General features: G+C 35.5%; 2 pseudogenes; both read left to right on the forward strand.

Annotated features, from left to right (window-relative positions):
• Nucleotides 1-4,590: 4,590 nt before the first annotated feature.
• LOC120889361 (U2 spliceosomal RNA) lies at nucleotides 4,591-4,752 on the forward strand (annotated as a pseudogene).
• A 10,220-nt stretch (nucleotides 4,753-14,972) lies between these two features.
• LOC101961875 (olfactory receptor 5V1-like) lies at nucleotides 14,973-15,901 on the forward strand (annotated as a pseudogene).
• The last annotated feature ends 4,554 nt before the right edge of the window (nucleotides 15,902-20,455 follow it).

The raw sequence follows: 20,455 nt of genomic DNA on the forward strand, positions 1-20,455 counted from the left end.
GGTTACACTTGGGAGTTGAGCCTGGAAAGGCCATAATTAGGGAAGAGAGTGAAAAAACTGTGCAGGATTTGTTACCCAACCCTGTGAGAAGAATTCTTGGGTGCACTCTGAGATTCAGACTTCCAACAGAGAATGGTCTGTGCCCAGTCATAGGGTTGGGTGGATATAAATTTCTTTTGAGTAGATACCACCTAACAAAGTTCCTAAGTTTTGATTAGAGTTAAACCTCTCTGGAACTTATCATTTAGAACTCTGAATCCACCTCAAGCTGATAGACTATCTGGGCAAAACTCCAATTGACAGTGCTTTCTATCTGTCCTACTTTACATTAGTGAGAAGGGAAGCCAAGACTGTTCAGCCAGTTTCTGTTCAGGCCACTTCAGCATGCAGGTTGGTGAGCAACAGAAAAGAAGAGAGAGTTTGACAATCCCTAGTCCTTTGTCTTTCTAAGGAATACATAGCCAAGAAAGAAATGGAAAGCAGAACAGTCTGGCACAGGCAGTGAACATCCATCCTGGTAAACAGTTTTGAATTAACACCAGGTTTGTTGTTAATTGCTGAACTCACCATTCCTGTTTCTGTGTATTAGTGTATTTGATTTCATAGTAGGCACCTAATATTTATTTGAATGTTGTATATTGTTTTTTTCCCTTCTTTTTACTGTTGTTGGTTCTGTTTATTTCCCCCTTTCTGTGTGGTGCTGGGAATCTACTGTTAACACTGAGTTCATGGAGTAGAAACTTGGCTGCTGAGCTACACTCATAACCAGATATATCCACACCCCAGCCAAGAGACAGCACACCTTGATCTAGACAAAACTATCCCCACTCAAATTTTAGCAATATTTCAACATGAACAATAGGGGAGAGAAAAACTCCAAACTGATGGCCAGTTCTCAAGTAGGAATGGCTAGGGGGCCCTCAGGTCACACTCATGGACACCCATACTCCTAGAGCAAATAGAAAGAAATAACCTGAAGTCTGAGGACACCACACTGATGAAGGGGACTCAGTCTAGATTTTTCCTATATCTTTTTGGAGTATGCACAGAGTTGTGCAGTCTAGAACAATTGCAGACTGTGCATCTCATATACCCTGCTGTATAGAACACAATTGCCTGACCTATAGGAAGGCCCCCACACTTGTGAGACATTAAAAAAAAAAGGATCCTCAAGCTCTGACACAATACATACTGTATCAAGGTAAACTAGTCATGAATTAGACTAAATTTGGGGTCCCTCTAAATGAAGAGAAACTTGTTCCTGTTGAGAGTGAAACCAAGCCCCAAAGACCTGATGGATGCCAAGAAGTTGGGAGTGGAGATTGCACTCTTCCCCCACCCATCTAGAACATGCTAATCATATCTACATATGCACACTGCCTACCTACTGTCTCACTTTGCTGTAACTACTGCCTCGTCTCCTTTAAAGTTCTGCTCATATTTTGAAGATGAAACCTTTAAAATAATAGTTTTATTTTGTCTTCTTTCAAAACTGGCTTTGAATAAAATCATTTTCCTACCAATTTGATTTCAAATATTCCTGGAGCAGTGAACATTATATATAGGACACAAAGTCCACGCAAATTTCAAGGACCACAGCACTCACCGGAATCCCATGCAACAGATGTATTGTCAGCAGCATGGAGCAAACTGACAAGGCTGTCCCTTTGAGGGGGTCCCTTTCAGGGGAGTAGCAGCCTGTGGGCATTCACAGAGCAGCTTGATAGACCTCAAGGGGAATTTCACAAGCATGCCTAGGGGTTGTGTCATGAGCTGGGTAGGGTTAACCTTTTATCAGGCACATTCAGAAAAGCAAACAGAAAGCTATAACCTGAAGGCTGAGGACACCACAGCCTGGGATCCCTGAATAAAATGACTCTTCAATCAAAACTTAGGAGTCCCTAGATAAAAATGACTCCCAACCTAAAAATGGCAGATCTGATACCAATATTGATCTGATGCCAATAATTATAACCTAGCCTTTTCCTCCCCAGGCTGAAGCTGATGCCACCCAGTAACAACCATTGCCTCAGAAAGAAGTAGAAATAAACTAAACTAAGGAGGTGAAAGACCTCTCCAATAAAAATTATAGAACACTGAAGAAAGAAATGGAAAGATTTTTCATGATCATGGATAGGCACAACTAATAATGCTAAAATGACCCAAATTCCAAAAATAATCTACAGATTTAATGCAATCTCCATCAAGATACCAATGACATTCTTCCCAGACTTAGTAAAAACAGTCCTAAAATTCATGCTCAAGAATAAAAGACCAGAATACTCAAGGTGATTCTAAGCAAAAGAAGCAATGCTGGAGGCATCACAAAAGCTGATTCCAAATTATACTACAGAGCTATAGTCACAAAAACTGCATGGAATAAAAAACAAACACAGATCAATGGAATAGAACAGAAGACACACAGACAAACTCTCACAAATACAGTCATCTGACCCACAAAAGCACCGAAAAATATACACTGGAGAAAAGGCAGGCTTTCTAACAAGTGGTGCTGGAGAAATTGGTTATCCATAGTAGAAGAATGAGTCCTATCTCTCACCGTATAAAAATTAACTCAAGATGGGTCAAAGACTTAAAAACTATGCAACTTTTGGAAGAAAATACAGGGTCAACACTCTGTAGGTGCAGGCCTATAGTTAAGGAAATAAGGTCAAGAGTTAATAAATGGGATGACATCAAATTAACAAGTTTCTGAATAGCAAAAGAAAAAAATCTTCACTAAGTTCTGTTCCAATGCAAATTAATATCCTTCATATAAACAAAACACTTACCACAAAAGCCTCCAAATAACCTAATCAATAAATGGGCAAAGGAACTAAACAGACACTTCTTTAAAGAAAAAATACAAATGGTCAACAAATATATGAAGAATGTTCAACATCTTTAGCAATCACAGAAGTGTAAATCAAAACTACACTGTGATTATATCTCACCCCAGTTAGAATGGCAACTATCAAGAATACAAATTATAATAGATGCTGGAAAGGATATGGAGAAAAATATACACATTGTTAGTGGAGTTGTAAATTAGTAAATCACTTTGGAAATCAGTATGATGACTCCTTGGAATGGAAACACGATATCCAGTTATACCTCTCCTCAGTATTTATTCTAAAGAATTAAAGTCAGCATCTGAACACAATTCTCAACAGCTAGACATGCTTGTGTGTTTTATTCAGTCCTAAAGAACAATGAAATTATGTCATTTGCAGGAAAATGAATGGAATTTGAGAGCATTGTATTAAGCAAAGTAATCCATACCCAGAAAGTCATGGATCATATGCTTCCTTTCTCTCATAAGTGAAAGCCAGAGAGAAAAAAGAAAAAAGGAAATATAAAGGGTCAAGGGAGGAGCTCATAAAAATAGAATGACACAATTAGAGTAAAAGAAGAGGAGCAAGGGGAGCAAAGGGAAAGGGGAGGCACTGGGAAATGGAATTGACAAGATTATATTGTTCCACTGTGTGCACAGTTGAATATATAACAACAAATCTCATTATTGTAAATAGTTATATCAATAAAATAATATGTGTAAATTGATAAAAAGGGTATATGATTCCAGTCTCACATCTCATACAAAACTCAATTCTGGAATATTGTATGCCTCAATGTGTGAAAGCATAATAAAGGTCTTTTAAAAGTGACACAGGGAAATATCCTCATTTAGGAAAATATTTCTTACTGAGGTCACAGAAAATACTGATAGCCACTTTCCATTTATGAATTTCTCTTCACCAAGAGTTGTCACTAAGAAAGTGAAAAAATAAGCCAAATGGTGGGAGAAAGTATTTGCAGCACATATTATCAACAAAGAAAAATGAAAATAAAGTCTAAAGAAATCCACATTACTCATCTCTAGAAGATCTGGAATCATAAATTTGACAAAATTCAAGTGTTGACAAAGAGGTGGAGCACCAGCTAGCCTTACATAGTGCTATGGAAATTTAAATGTACCAAAGCAGTTTGTAAAACAGTTCTTACTGAACACACACCTTTATTATAAACTATTCTCTAAACACTCAGTTTGTACTATGAGCACAACGTATATTGTAGACCATATAATCTGTATTACCTCTTTTTTGTTCATTACTATGACTTCCCTGAATTATAGATTTTCAGATTAAATATTTTTAAAGACCTTGTATTTATATTAGTTAACTATTTCTGTGTAACAAATTCTCCTCAAGATTTACAGTTTTAACAATAAATGTTTATTATCTCAAAATATATAGGGATCAGGAATCTGAGTGCAACTTAGCTGTAAGCTTCTGACTCAGAGTTTTCTCACAAGCCTCAAAGGTTTTGGTTATGTCTACATCATGTCAAAACTCAGTGGTGGGATACATTGGTGTCACTGGGCCTCAGACTCTCTGGTTGTTGATCAGAGACTCAGTTCCTTGTCATTTGGACCTCTCCAGAGGGAGGCCCACAACATAACACTAAATTTCTTCAGAACTATTGAGCAGGAAAATGTGCCCAAGATTGAAGCCATAGTCTTTGTAACTAACCTTTGAAATGTCATTTAACCACTTCTGTCATATTCTATTTGCTAGAAGTTAAATGATAATAGTATCTTCTTGGCCTTTTGGCTAAGATCAAGTTTAGCATTTATTCTTATCAATTTAAAATATGATATGATAGTAATTGGAGTTTTAGAGCAGTAGGTGCTTGCTTTGTGCACTCCATGCATAGACCTGATATTGCAGTACCTCCAGGAATTGTGCAACACACCCCACAAAAAAAGTTAAATTATAAATCCAGTCTACACTCAAAGTTTAGACATTATAAAAAGTGATGAATTCTAGGAGGTGGGGATCATTGGAGAACAACTTAAAATCTGTCTACCATACTACTCTTATGAGGAAAAGAAAAAATATTGAGCTGAAATTATTTTTTAAGAATAAATTTGTTTGATCAAATTATGATATATGTATCTATATATCTACCACAGTGAAACTCACTATTCTGAATAATTAATAATTTTGTACCTATATAAAATGAAAAAAAAAAACTTCTGCAAAGGAGTCAGTCTTAGTTACATTTATTTGCCATATATAATAATTTATCATACATTTACTTAGTTTTTCCTAACATATTAATTTATAAAAGGATATTTGATATTACTGATGTAGTATCAGAAGTAATTTATATGATGAATTATAATAGGAAAGTGTTCTAGTTCACTAAAAATCATTTTACTGGATATTAATTACATGGAAAATCAAATTTTCTTTCTTTTCTTTTTTTTTTAAAGAGAGAGAATTTTTAAATATTTATTTATATTTTTTTTAGTTTTTAGTGGACACAACATCTTTATTTTTATGTGGTGCTGAGGATCGAACCTAGAGCCCTGCGTATACCAGCGAGCATACTACCGCTTGAACCACATCCCCAGCCCCTCAAATTTTCTTTTTATCTCTCATATCCATAGTTAGTTTTCAAATGTATGTAAAAAAATCTATGCAGAGATCTCTAAATTTGTAAACTATATTTTTTGTATCTAGCTATTTAATTTGCACACAGTGTTTCATAATTTCTTTTCCTAGACAAGTTGCTCTCTGCCTTTGTATTTTGTCATCTCATAACTGTTCAAAATTCTGTAACTTCTCTTGTTTTGGATCCTCTATTGCCCACTCAGTGATAAGATTAGGCTTTGCCCAAGGAGGAGCCTTATTTTAATATCATTAGCATATGGTGATACCACATGCCAAGAAGGACAAAATGGGGATTATAAACCTGGAAAGGAGGATCAAATGTGTTTACGTTGAGAGGCTTAGGGGAGATTTTGTACTGCTAAGTGTCAACCTGGGATAAGAATAAAGTTGAGGTTTCTGAAATTTATTTTTAGCCTTAGATAAAAGATTACTACTACTTTCAGTCAGTTTGCATTAAGAGGATCTTAAGGGCAATTTTTGTAAAAAATGTTGTATTTGGGCAGCATTCTTGGCAGAAGTGAAACAAGGAAGGGAGGACAGTGAAGAAGAAATGATGTTGAGCAAGAATGGAGACTAACTTTGGTCTCACCCTGTGGGATTTCTGGAGCATACTCCATCTCAGAATTGGTTTCACCTTGAGGTACAGGAACTAACATTTGTCACCCTGTCAGTCAGTCAGTCAGTCAGTCAGTTATTGGTCTCTCATTGATTACCCTGGAGAAAGGGAAAAGCTCATTTTTTGAAAGTCCAGAGGAGGAGCAGTTATGATCAACATTAAAAAAAAATCTATCAACATATTAGTAGACTGCAAGGAAGAAGTCATAATTGATTTAATTGTCATAAAAAAGAGTTGATAAAAATCAACACATGTTTAGTATGCCAAAAAATTTTAGTAGAATAGAAATAAAAGGAAATTTAACTATGATATTAGTGTTTTATACCAAAGAAACTGAGCAACCATATGTAATGAGAAACCACAGAGACATGCCTTTGGGGCAGTGAGAGTGAGAGGGTAAGAATGTCCACCACCATCGTTACCACTTCATGTACTTTGCAAGTATTAATCTGTTCAATCAGAAAGGACACAGAAATATGCAATGTATGAATTAAAAAGAAATAGATAAAATTCCTTTGTACATGCCATGAGGCTTTATCTAGGAAAAAAAAAAGAATTGGCAACAAACTATTCAAATAAAAGGTGTTCACCAAAGTTGCTAGATAGTGATATAGTAAATAAGAGAATTTATAGAGGCAACAAAAGTTATATAGTATTCAGAATAATGTTAAGGTCTGTAAACAAGTCAAAATAACACCTGGTATTTTGCCAGGGGAATGTTAGAATTCGTAAACAAGTCTGGATGGTGCATGGCAAAATGCCAGAGGGAGTGGTTTGTGAAGTAACAAAAGCAAGCCATTAAGTGTGGAGATTCCTTATTGGTTGACTGATGTATCTAGTTTATGCTAATTAAGATAAGCTGTGCAAAATGTATAAATAGCTCTGTTGTCCTACAATAAACGGCTCCGCCTGCTGTATCAACAGAATACAGAAGTTATTTGTCACCCCCCGGTTATTTTGCTGCAGCCGGACTGTGGCAGAATAAATTTAACAAAGATACATAGACCTCTATGTTGAAAGTATTAAGTATTTTAAAAGGCATAAAGGAAGATTTGAATAAATTAGGAGTCATGCCACGATTTTGGTCAGAAAGACATTTAAATGTGTGAAATTCTCTTCCAAATAATTTATAAATTCCATGAAATGAGCATTTAAAGATTTTATTAAAGCAGTAGTTTTCAAAATTTTCTAGGTTAATTTTGAAAAAAATTTTAAAAGGATAAAATTTTGAATATGAAATTAACATTTTAAAAGCTATTAATATGAAGTCATGTTCATGCAAAATAGATTTTAGAAAAGTGTAGAAATCATTGTTTAATAAGAGGGATATCACAATGAATGGTCAATGTTTAGGAGTACCTAGGAGCAATGAGATCACTAAATACAGAAAAATAAAATTACATTCTTGAGGGTTAAGAATTAATCTTCATTCACTTAAAATGAACTCTAAATGGATGAAGAAAAAACATCTTGAAATTTAAAATTATAAAGTTAAAAAACCATAAAAGTATGTATTTTAAACCTATCATTAGGGATAATCTTTTAAACAAACATCAAAGTATCACTCATTACCTGAAAAATTATGGATTTTATTATGACAAAATTAAGATTTTATTTTTTATGAAAGACATTCTAGATAATGTACAGAGGACTGATTACTGGAAGGTATTTGGAAACACAAACTTATAAGTAGTCAAAAGGTATTCCTGCAAAAGGACAAGGAAAAAAAAACAGGGAATCCAAATAACTGAAAAAAAAATCTTCTGGATATATTCAACATTGCTGGTAATCTGAATAAAGCAATAATAAGTCACTACTTCATATTCATTAGATTGACAAAAATTAGAAAATTGGATAATGCCAAGTAACTTTAGTAAACTTGTACATTACTGGGGATGGTACAGATACAGTTGAAGAAGATGATTAAATTTTGAAGATTAAATTTACATAATTCATCATTTGCTGAAAGCCAAATTTGATTTTTTTCTGACTTTGATTCTGCTTTTGAAGAAGTGTCCTCTGATTCTGAGGCACTTCCAGGCTGGAAGATAGTTATAAAAATCCTAATATTATTTTTAGCTTCCATGTCATCTTTGGAGAAAAAGAGGATAATAAAATACCATATCCCAGGCTGGGGTTGTGGCTCAGAGGAAAAGCGCTCACCCAGCATGATTGAGGCACTGGGTTTGATCCTCAGCCCACATAAAAATTTAAAGGTATTGTATCCACCTACAACTAAAGGATAAATGTTTTTCAAACATACCATATCCCTGAAATGCTCTTTTCTGGTTTCAAGAACCTAGCCAAATTAAGAAAGCCATAAGAATGAACCTAGGCCACAATTTCTGGATAAATATTATCTTGAAGGACACTGGCTTTTCCTCAAGTATGCTAAAAATTAGGGCCAGTTGTGCTATCTGTAGAAAGATACTTTCTTGCATATATTCCAAGTTCCTTGGGATGCTGGTCATAAAACTGGACAAAGCAATCAAAGCTAATTATATTACTGCTTCTGTAACCTAATAATTTAGCCCATAACCTCCCTCCCCACCCCTGTGATAACTGGTGTGGAAAGGCACTGTGGACAGAAAAGTGCTTGTCCAGTTGGCCATCAGACATTGAGAGGGACTGGGACACTATTTTCAGGTGAAACACTGTGTGAAATGGAGATGCATCTGTCCAGCCTTTCACCTCTGGACTTTATGGAAAAGCTCCTGTCTAGCCCTTCACCACTGAATCTTCCTGGTGAGTATTTTTCAATAAATCTTATGTCACACATCTCATTTCCTGGTGTCTTCTTTGATCTCTTGGTAAGCTATTTCACTGCCATAGCACAACTGAGCTATAGATGGTATAGCTTCCCAGGTATATACTTCCCCAGTATATGCACTCAGAAATAACAGAATTATATTCTAAAGCCATCAAGGTGGCATTAGAAGTTAAATTGTTTTGAAATGGCTTAAAATCATAGCAAGAAGATGGAGAGGGGAATTGATAGTGATGGTGGAAGAATAAATGGCCAACAAACATTATGCTTCAGAATAACTTTTAGTTACATGTTTTGCACCCCTTATCAATAAATTGAAAATCTTACATGATGTTAAAAATATCACACCTCCATTTCAAGTGAGATTTCAAGAGATAGAGATACTAGCAAGTTTATCCAAAGGCAAAGTGTTAGTTCACCAACCTACATGTAACTTATAAAGAGGTGGATATTTAGGAGTCCAACTTTGTGGCTGAAATACCTCTCTCTCTCTCTCTCTCTCTCTCTCTCTCTCTCTCTCTCTATATATATATATATATATATATATATATATATATATATATATATATATATATATATATATATAGTGTGTGTGTGTGTGTGTGTGTGTGTGTGTGCTATGTAATCTCTTCCCACTTCCAGAAGGAAATGAAAGAGATTCCAAAATAAAAAAGAAATGGGGATATAATTTAAGGTGGAAAAAACAAAACAAAACAAAACAAAAAAACAGAGAGCTTGACATCTACTCCTGAAAATTGAGAGTCCAAAGGTGAGTGCATTGTGTGAGTGCAAAGTAGCAAGAAACCAGAGAATTGCATTTGCTCTGATGATGGGGAAAGGGTGCAGGTTGCTTATCATTGGGCAGATATGGGCCAAAGAGGTGTGATCCACCTGGGATTAGCTTTGATTTCACAGACTTCCTGAAACAGACCTATTTTAGTGAGGCTGTGTGTGTGAGCTATGTGCATTTGAGCTTAGGAAGGGACTGCTCTGGCAGTGTGCTGCAAATGTGCCTTTCCTCTTGCTCTTCCTGTGATCCCACACAGCACATGAATGGGTGTGACTTGCCAAGATATCAGTCAATCTGCTGATCACATGACATTCACAAAGTAAGACTCCATCTTTGAAACCTTATTCCCTTGTGGGGAGCCATTCTCGAACGTGATTGGGCACCTCCCTGACTGAGTGTGAGGCATTCTGGCTAAACTGTGTGGAACTAATCCACACCCTCTCTAGGTGCGAGAGCCCATCCGTGTGGGTGTGTGACTGACCATTGACCCTGAGACCAATCACTGACCCTGACCTTGGAATGCTGTCCCCTTCGACCTTCATTGGATGAAAATTTTCCCTGAATTTCTTGTTCCCCAATAAAAGGCCACTCCCTGGTGTGCTCTCTCTCCTACTAGTCCTGTGTAAACCCATTGGCATGCAGGGGTTGAGAAGACTCTCTGTACTCAGCTGGAAGTCAGCTGACAGAGATTCTCCAGAGACAGTTATTATGTGCCACTCTTTGTGTTCATAAAAGCAGTTCCACATCAGGCTCTAGGTTACTGAAAGGTAATCTTTGCTATGTAGTTTTGATCACAGGTAAGTAGTTTTTAATTTCTTAGTTATAGTTAATTGCTTTCAGGAATAATGTTTTTTATTGGTTGTTCAAAACATTACAAAGCTCATGATATATCATCTTTCATACATTTGACTCAATTGGGTTATGAACTCCCATTTTTACCCCAAATACAAATTGCAGAATCACATCGGTTACACACTCACATTTTTACATAATGGCATATTAGTGACTGTTGTATTCTGCTACCTTTCCTATCCCCTACTATCCCCCCCTCCCCTCCCCTCCCATCATCCCTCTCTACCTCATCTGCTGTTGTTCAATTCTCTCCCTTGTTTCCCCCCCTTTCCCCTCACATCATCTTCTATGTAATTTTGTGTAACATTGAGGGTCTCCTACCATTTCCATATGCTTTCCCTTCTCTCTCCCTTTCTCTCCCCCCACTTGTCTTTGTTTAATGTTAATCTTTTCCTCACGCTCTTCCTCCCTATTCTGTTCTTAGTTGCTCTCTTTATATCAAAGAAGACATTTGGCATTTGTTTTTTAAGGATTGGCTAGCTTTGCTTAGCATAATCTGCTCTAATGCCATCCATTTCCCTGTAAATTCTATGATTTTGTCATTTTTTATTGCTGCATAGTACTCCATTGTATATAGATGCTACATTTTTTTATCCATTCATCTATTGAAGGGCATCTAGGTTGGTTCCACAGTCTAGCTATTGTGAATTGTGCTGCTATGATCATTGATGTGGCAGTATCCTTTTGCCTTGCTTTTTGGATGACACACTAAGTGTATGTGTGGAGGGGAGATGGAAGTGTAATGACCCAAGGGCTTCCCAGGGAGGGAAAATTCAAACTTTCTGTCCCATGCTTTGAATGACAGGAGTAGATTGAGAGTGTGCGAACCATGGAGATTCCTTCCTTTTGAGCAATTTCTGTATCTCAAAGTGGACATGTGCTAACTTACTGATTCTTTACTGGATAAAGAATAGTATATATATATAACAAAGAGATAAAATACCACTGGATTTCAGAAAATACTGTTAGGAAAACACTGTCTGGTTTTCTCACAAGAAACAATCTTTCATAGGGATCTAACATCAATGCATGCTTGCTATGCCTATTTTACATGCTTACTATGTGATTTCAGATGTAAGTAAGCAATTGGACAATAAACTTTTAGGAAATCCTTGCAATTTAAAGATTTTACATTTCTTAGTTTCCTTTTATTATTATTTTTTCAATAAAGGGCACTGAGCTTTGATAGAGTGACTCATGCCTGTTATCTCTTACATTCTTGAAATATATTCCAATTGCTCTTAGAGTCTAATAGAATATTTCACAATCTTGAAATAGATTCCAGTTGCTCCAGATGATTCTTACCTTATCAGAGTAGCCTCCTGCCCTTGCTCCTGTCCTTCCAGGCTTCTTGGATTTCCTTTAGGTCTCACATTACTCCAACCTCAGGACCTGTGCATATGTTCTTATTTGTATATGGAAAGTTTTCTACATTCACCTTGTCTTACCTACTTAACTCCTGTTTACTATTGAGATTTCAAGTCATATTTTCTCTGGGAAATTTTTGATAACTAGGTTCCATACTAGTCTATCCTATCTATTTTCTACTTTAAAATAATTATTATAGTTTTTATTAGATATTTTTAAAATTATGCATAATCTTCAATGTGCACATTCCTAGTGATATGGTTAAATTCTGTTTTTTTTAAAATTTTGTCTTTAGTACACTTTGTCTTTAGCCATATAATTTACACATTATATGGCTAAAATTTATAATGTATACATAATATATATCATATACATCATATATAATTTATACATTAATAATTATTTTATCTTTAGTACATACTACCATATAATTATTGACTAAAATGAGCAGAAAGGGTTTCCCAGGAATAGAAGGAAATGTTAAAAAAAATGAGTAAGGGGAGGAAGATAATAGGAAAAGAAAGAGATGGGTTAGAGAACAGGAATTTTGGATTGAGTGAAAATTGTACTAGAGAATTCATTTAGTTCTAGTAACAGTGTGAGATACTATATTATAGAAATTTAAACCTTCATCTAATTTGTCGGCTACTTCCACGGAAAATATCCACAGTAGTTCACAAGCAGTGAGGACATTAATTAAAACAAAAGTGCAAAGGTACTACATTCCAAACTTAAAATTAGAATGTATAGTTTTTCTATAGGCCAGGATAATCAATAAAGTATATATTGAATAAATATACAATATGTATTTTAGGTTTAAACACGGTATTTTATTTATGATTTTGGTTTCTATAATTTGTGTAAGGACTCAAACTACAAAATTAACTTTTTTCCTTGAATTTAAAATTGAATATTTTTTTGTGTATTTTACTGGGTATCAAACCCAGGGTTTTGCACATGCTAGTCAGGTGCTCTACCACTGACTATACTCCCAGCCAATAACCTGAAAATTTTTTAAAAATTATTTTGCAATTGACAGTTATTATACATATTGATAGGATACAGTGTGGCAATTAGGTACATTTACATAATGATTATCCCCACAATTTTACCAAACATTTTAATTGACTGACTTAACCTAAACTGTGGAATAGTATCCTTAGAAATACAAACACAAACCTTTAATGTTCATTTGGACAGGCAAATGATAACTGCATTGGATCTTTATTATTTAAATAAACACATTGAAGTGAAAGATCAGATATTTAGTAACAATTAGATTTAACTCTCAAGATGATGTACGCACAAATCATTAACATTTGGGAGCACAAGTGATAAAAGTTTGTGACTACATAGTTAAAATAATTTAATTGTATGAACTTAAGTTTCTTTGAAACCAGAAAAGTATTCTTAAAGAACATTCTGTTGTCTTTTAAGGGAATCAAATTTTCTACCACTCAATGTAAGTATATTGAGATAAAATGTCTTTTCACCTAAACTCTGCCAGATGTCTTTTTTATAGAAACTCTGTCTATAAGAAAATGGCAATGATGATATTATTTATCTCACTGGATATGTGTAGAGTAAATGAGATGACACGTAGAAAGTGCTTAGAGATTATTGGTAACCTTCTCTACTCAGCACTTAAAATGATTTGTCTAACAGCAACAGAATCTTGAATAAACCAAATGCCTCTTGAATTTTCCAGATAGAGGACCTGTGCCAGTGAGTTTCTAATTTACTATGATGAGTGAGTCTTTTTGAAAATTTATAGAAATACAAGTAACCTGACCACAAATTCAGAGAACTAAATAACAGGAATAAGTAAATTTAAAAAATGCAAATGTTCACTAATAACAGTGTTTTTTTCTTAAACTACTTCTAACGTTGAGAAATGTTGTTCATTAGAATCTGAGATGTTGGTAACATACAGGTAAAAATGATCCGTAGTTGCATGATAACCTTTAATTTAGACTACTGAAGATATTTTCTGTTAACCTCATGTCAGACCAATCTTCATGACTTATTTCAAAGTCAGGATGCTGTCACACTAAAGGTCATTAACTGATTCCTTATCATTTATGGAAGGTATACAGAATTAAGATAAATTATTTACAACTCAAAGATCATGTTTTATAGGGTTTATTGCCATGAAAAACTATCACAATACAGTGCTTAAGGAAAAAGCAGGTTAAATACATACTTTTCTGATCCTCATTTTGAATATTTACATATGGGAAACTGATCTGAAAGACAGAAACAAAACCATCTCTGTGGACATTAAGGATTATATTAATTAAAAATTTATTTTCAGGCTGAGGTTGTAGCTCAGTGGTAGAGTACTTGCCTAGCACTGGCCCTGGGTTCGATTCCCAGCACAATATAAAGCCAAATAAACAAAATAAAGGTATCATGTTCATCTACAACTAAAATATTTTAAAAAATAATTTTCTATATTTTCAACATATTCTAAAACAAACACATTAATTTTAATCAGAAAAAAGACAAGTTTTGTTCTGCATTCAAGGATGGCAAGGAGGAGCACAGATAGCATTGCAGAAGGTAAGGAAGACCAGAGAGATTCTTCTGTAACTATTTCTGCAACACATGTCTACACATCACCAAGAAAATGTAAATAGGCTTGACAGAGGTATTATTAACAGAGAATCTTAGGATGTACATTGCCCTTTTGTGATTTGCTTTTTTTTAAGTTGTTGATAGACTTTTATTTTATTTATTTATATGTGGTGCTGAGAATTGATCCCAGTACCTGACATATGCTAGGCAACTGCTCTACCAATGAGCCACAACCCCAACCCTAGTGATTTTCTTTTAGTTAAAAATGTTCAGTGCTATATCTTATAAAGGGAGATGACTTTCAAATGAAAAACTGGAAGTTTTTTTTTCTTTCTTTTTTTTTTTTTTTTTTACATATGTGTTGGGTGGCCGGTATGAGTCATAGTTTATGAGTGTTGCTCCTGTGGTTTACTACCAGATATAGATGGTAATATTTTATTTGTAACATTTGCTTTCCTGTTTTGCAGACAATTGCTACTGTAGCATATGATTATTGTAATCTATGCTTCTCTTTGCCCAACTCCCCAGAGGAAACCAGACAACATTATGGAAGGAAAGAACCAAACAGCTATATCTGAATTCATCATCTTGGGATTCTCTGACCTGAATGAACTGCAGTTTTTACTATTTATCATCTTTTTTCTGACCTATATATGTACTTTGGGAGGAAACATATTCATCATCGGTGACTATGGCTGATCCACACCTACATACACCCATGTACTACTTCCTAAGGAACCTGGCCTTTCTTGATGTCTGCTACACCACCACCAATGTCCCACAGATGATGGTACATCTTGTATCAGAGAAGAAGAGCATTTCCTTTGGGGGATGTGTGGCTCAACTTTTTGCATTCATTTTCTTTGTAGGATCAGAGTGTCTCCTCCTGGCAGCAATGGCATATGATCGCTACATTGTCATCTGCAAACCCTTAAGGTATTCAGTTATTATGAACAAGGCCCTGTATAATCAATTAGCAGCCTCATGTTGGACTGGTGGTTTCCTCTGCACTGACATTCCATCTGCCATTCTGTGGCAACAACCAGATTAATTACTTTTTTTGTGACATACCCCCTTTGCTGATCTTGTCTTGTGGGGACACTTCTGTCAATGAACTGGTGTTGCTGTCCATTGGAGTCTTCATTGGTTGGACTCCTTTCCTGTGCATTGTCCTTTCCTACCTTTACATAATCTCCACCATCTTGAGGACCCACTCCTCAGTGGGGAGATGCAAAGCCTTTTCTACATGTGCCTCCCACCTGATCATTGTCCTTCTCTATTATGGTAGTGCCATTTTCACATATGTGCGGCCCATGTCATCTTACTCATTGGAGAAAGACAGACTGATTTCAGTGTTGTATAGTGTTGTTACTCCCATGCTGAACCCTATAATTTACACATTGAGGAACAAGGACATCAAAGAGGCTATGAAGACAATAGGGAGAAAGTGGCAGCCACCAAGTCTTGATATGTAATGTTAAGAATAAGATTAAGGATAATCATTATTTTGATATGTAATCTCAAAATAATAATCTTATATTAGAATTTTTCGCCAATCAGATGTTTCTCCTAACACTCAAAAACTGCTTGAAATGCTGGGACAGAGATGAAAGAATTGGCACACTCCACCTCAAAAGTACATGATGTCGAGCTTGCTTTCTTTTTCCTCCTCTTTTTGGTACTAGGGATTGAACTCCTCTGTCCTTTAAATTTTTTATTTTGAGATACTGTCTCACTAAGTTGTTGAGGTTGGCTTCGAACTTGCCATCCTCATGCCTCAGGCTCCCTAATTGCTGGGATTGCAGGTGTAGACTACTGGACCTGGCATTCTTGAGCTTTTGCTAGTTCCACATGAGAGACATCAATCTTACTCTTTTTAGATGTTTTCTTCTTATCCATGTTTTTCATTCTTTATCCTCTTTCCAAAGATGGTGGCTCTCTTCCATGTAATATTTGTTTGATGAACTTCATCATTACTTTATTTCCTATATGTGAAAGAATGTGAAAGAAGCTCCTCTTACCATATTTCTCTTTTCTTGATGGAATAACTTTCAGTCTCATCTAGCAGCTACTAGCAGCTTGGAAATGCCTGAAATATCCACCTTCTTTCAGGCCTGACAGGAGCGCGTGCAGAATGGGGTGAAACCACATCCTCAGCACTTGTGGTTATCATTGCCCGACTGCCCGGCCAGGAAACTGAGAGTCAGGGCCTTCAGGGCATGAAATCCCTGACTTAGTAAGAGCCAAAGACCCTTCTAGATTGCTTTCTGCCATGACAGCAATATTTAGAGTTTCCTCACAGTGCGGTTACATTAGGCAAAAGATGATTGGCTTTTGGATATTGTTTTGCTTATGTATGATTGACAGGCACACCCCACTCGAACCCTATAATAGTTGTGTGCATTCCAAAAATAAACAGAGCTACTAAATGATGACCTGAGGTGGGTCTGCAGCCAGTTCTCTCACCAACTTCCAGAGTCTGTGTGTTGATTCTGTGTCTCTACCCCCTTGACAAGGCAGCTGAGGGACCATCTATCACAAAGGGACTAGGAGCACATTTATTTTCTTACCTCTTAACTTATGATTTTGGCCATTTTTTGTTCTTTTTAATAAAACATCATCACCAATATATAAATTCACATTATTCTCATTTTGACAAAGAAATATAATCATGATGAAATGGTGTCTTATCTCCAGATCTGTTGGTAATTCATTTTAATTTTGTCACCTGCTGCATGGGCTAAAGCCAATTTATCTTCATATCAGAAAGAAGATACAGTGTCTTAATCCCAGTTTATATTCCTTACTCTATTATGAAGGTGAAATATCCCAAAAAGATTTTTTCTAGGAATAAGTCCACATGACAGATTATTTAACATAACATTATCTTAACATAACATTAGGAACATTTTTATAAAAATTTAGAAAATATAATCAGATAAAAAATATAAAAATTTGTTTTGTGGGAAGGAATAAAAATTTTAGTAATATGGTAATTAGAGTTAGAAAAAATAGAAATTACATGTTTAAAGTATTAAATTACTGCTTTTATTTTTTATACTGTTTAAAAACACTTCTGGTTTACACACTATTACTTTAACTATGATTATTTGGTAATTGCTGTATTAAATATTCTGTGTATTATTTATCTTATAACCTTTGTCCTGTAGAAACCCTAAATAATCCTTCCCTAGATAGGGCTTGGTTCCTGGCTATATACCACCACTATGACCATTTCCTTAATTTCAAATTTATATCCTACCAATCATTTAAACAAAAACTTCTCTATTATTTATAATTTCATTCAAAACACACTTTCTTCCAATCACTCCACCTGGAAGCATTTTCTATTCCTTTTTAAGTCACAGGATACTATGCAAGATGGGGGTTGGGGTAGTAGCAAGAGTTCCCTGACTATGCCATTTAAATTTGGTCTTTTTTTCCCCCTAGTAATCATTGATAGCCCCAATTATCACAACTTGTTAATAACAATTATCAATTTATTATTATCTTATTTATGTATTATATTCACCTTTTGATTGTTAGGGCCAAGAGTAATTCCTGGCTTATAGTAGCTTTTAAAGAAATTCTATTGATAAAGAATAAAGTACCAGGCTATCATGACATATACTATAGTACTTGGGCATGGAAGTCTCTACTGTCTTACTGGAAGCACACTTCTAAGGAGGACACATCTTATAAAAAGTATATATCTTGGTGTTCCTCATAGTCCCTAGTTTGATGGTTAATTCACTTTTGGGTTATATTCCAGGATATTATGCTTTGTTGAGGAGTAGATGAATGAAGCAGTTAGTGATGGAGATAATTTAGTTAGTTATTTTATTGGATTGTTTTCTCACTATTGAGCTAAGATTTTTAGTATTTCGTTGAGGATTTTTTGCAACTACATTCACGAGGGATATTGACCTACAACTTTCTTTTTCTTGCAGTGTCCTTGTCTGGCTCAAAGCCAATAAACCAAGTATAAGGATAAGACAAGCTCTTTAAATGACTTAGGAAATATTTCTTTTTCTTAAATATTTTGGAGGTGTTTGAGGTTGTTGTCAGTATTTCCTTTTTAAAAAGTTTTATAGAACTCGGTGGTAAACTATCAGGTCCTGGGCTTTTCTTTTATGGAATTCTTTTTATCACCTTATTTGTTATTAACCTTTTCCAATTTTCTATATCTTCATGATTCAGTATTTGTTATTTTTATGTTTTTTAGAAATTTATCTATTTTTTTGTTTTATAATTGCAGGTTTAAAATTACTCAGAATATGTCCTTTGTATTTATGTACTATCAATTGTAATATTGTCTTTTCCATTTTCATCCTTTTTCTTAGTATATATAAGAGTTCATGGATTCTATTTTGTAAAATACCTATTCTTAGGTTTTTTGTTTGTTTGTTTGTTTTGTTTTTGGTATTTTAAACTTTCTAGTCTTTATATTACTTATGTTTGCTCTGGTCTTTGGAATTGCTTCTGGAGTCCTTGGGCAGGATGGCCTAATGCCTGGGTTAGCAGGTAGGTGGGCCTATACCTGGATCCTGTGGAGTGAACCTGATGTATGAGTGTGTGGGGATGGCCCTGGAGCCTAGTTTCAGGGGACCTCAGACTGAAGCCTGGTATTGAGATGGGCATTAAGACTGAGTCTTCAGAATATTGCCAGGCTTCTGGGATGGAGCTGGTGCCTGAGTCCATTGAGCTGGGTCTGGACTCTGAGTTCATGAGGGCTGAATTGGCATAGGGGTAGACCTGGAGCTTGAGTCTACAGGGGTGGATGTGTTTCCTGGGCTCATGGTGGCTGGCCTGGAGACTGATCTGCTAAAACATGCCTGGACTTTGAGTCCTCTTGTGCCCATGACCATGGGACCAACCTGTACCTGTTGGAGCAGGTACAGAACTTAAGATCATCAGGGTTTGACCTGGTCTTGGGATCCTCACACTGCTAAGAATGTTATATGGTGCTAAGAAAAGGCTTGATCCCAAGGCCACAGAGGTTGACTGGTAGTGGACAGGCATGGAGACTGAGTTCACTGCACAATCCTGGAAGCCAGGATCTGGCCTGGCGCTGGGGCTTCTCTGTGGGCTCCACAGGAGTCCACAGACACTGGTCTGGAATTTGTGGACAGATGGGCCTGCCTAGTGGTAGGTCCAGAGCAAAGTCTGGTGCTCACTTTCTTCTCTTTCACCATATATATGGTATCTCTGTCCAGGTCTCAGGGGTGTGGTCAGCCATGTGATGAAAATTTGTTTTTCATATACTTTTAAAACCCATCTTTTTTTTATTTCTGCACTAAACCCAAGTGCTCTATTCTCTCACCCGCTTTCCTTTCATGGAGATATTTTATATATGCATAGCTGTTTAAATTGATATTTATATGAGCATTGGAAAGTCCTGTTCTGCCCTCTTGCTGACATCTCTTGTTGTCCTATTTTTATGTAGCAAAAAACTAATTGTACTTTTTTTTTTAAACAATCATCCTCAGTTGATCATGTTCTCTATTAATGATTTGGTGCCATTAACTACTGGGGATTTAATTAGTACACTACGTCCCTTTTCACCCCACTTTTATAACTCTGCATTATTTCTCTTCTTTAAAAAAAATCAAGTTCATTATGGTATCATTTGAATATCACAAAATTCAGCATATAAACATATATTAAGCTGGTATTGGTGGATATTTATTGTGTATTACTGCTATCATGTTATTGTACCTTTCCCTAACCCAAAATACTTTTCTCATGCCTCTTTCAAATAACTTCTCTTGGCATCACTCCCAGCCACTGGCAACTGTTACCTTCCTGTCAGCATGAATTATTTTTCCTACAATATTACATAAATGGAATCATGAAGTGTATGTATTATTTGTTTCTGGATTTTTTCATTCAGTGTGACACTTTTGGAATTTATCCTAATTATGGAATATATAAGTAATTGTTGCATCTCCACCAGTGAGTAGTATTTCATTGTTTGGATACATCATCATTTGCTTATCAATTCATCAACCTCTGGACATTTAGATTGT

This window comes from Ictidomys tridecemlineatus, chromosome 8 (genome assembly GCF_052094955.1).
Source record: "Ictidomys tridecemlineatus isolate mIctTri1 chromosome 8, mIctTri1.hap1, whole genome shotgun sequence".
NCBI classification, from domain to species: Eukaryota; Metazoa; Chordata; class Mammalia; order Rodentia; family Sciuridae; genus Ictidomys; species Ictidomys tridecemlineatus.